We start from the raw sequence: 1,088 nt of genomic DNA on the forward strand, positions 1-1,088 counted from the left end.
GAATATAAAAAAATATATATATAATAAGAAAATAGTATCGTTAAATTTGAAATTCAAGTTGTTAAATTCAATTTTTATTTATCCGAAATTTTCTGTCACCTGGATTTAACGATAAGAGCGATGGTAATGTTCATTTTCCATCTCCAGCAACCGAATTTTAAAGTTGATATTGACGGATGGGTTAAGTTAGACAGACCAGATTACTGATTTTAAATGGATGTGCTAAAGCGAAAATCCTAATATGTAAAGCCAAAATTGATTATTCTGACTAAAATAACTGTTTGTATATAATTCAAACGAGCGATATACTCTACTTTTTCCACTCTTTTTTTTTTTTGTATAGGTCATCTTATTTTTATAGTTCTAAAATGTTAAAAAAACATGCTAAAAATTTTTAAATTTAATTTTACATTTATTTATTTATTTACGGAGTAAACAAATACAGGAGGAGTCTTTACTTATGCTGTATTAAATGAATGAATTATTAATTCAAGAAAGTGATAATAGACACTTGTTTTTCCTTTATTTTTATTATTATTATTATTATTTTTATATAATGATTAGCTTTATTGTTTTTTTAATAAATGCTTTAAAAATCTTTTAAACTTAAATTATTTTAGATTTATTTAGTTATTTATGGAAAGAGGGTGCTTACTTTTATGCATTATACAGGTTAGAGTGAATGAACGAATTGTTAATTTAAATAAGTGATATACAATTTTCCCCCCTTTTTTTGTAAAAAATTATCTTTTTAAGTGCTAGAATGCTTTCAAAATGTTAAAAGTTAAGACATTTTAAATTTATTTTTATATATTCTTAAAAAGAAACTGGAACAACTTGCAATGAATGATAGACTAGAATGAATGAATGTAAATATAAATTAATTGACTTTTATTTTATATATATATTTTTTATAATTATAAGAAAAAAAAAAGAATTAAAAACTCTTAAAGTAAAGGTTAAATAGGAATTTACTAGATTATTTTCTCAAAATTTGTATTGAATGAATCAATAATGTTTAGACATACAAATTATTTACAGTTAATTTAATTTAATTTAAATTATGGATTAACTGTAAATAATTTGTA

This window comes from Centruroides sculpturatus, unplaced genomic scaffold (genome assembly GCF_000671375.1).
Source record: "Centruroides sculpturatus isolate CEXI.00-Female unplaced genomic scaffold, Cexi_2.0 scaffold818, whole genome shotgun sequence".
NCBI classification, from domain to species: Eukaryota; Metazoa; Arthropoda; class Arachnida; order Scorpiones; family Buthidae; genus Centruroides; species Centruroides sculpturatus.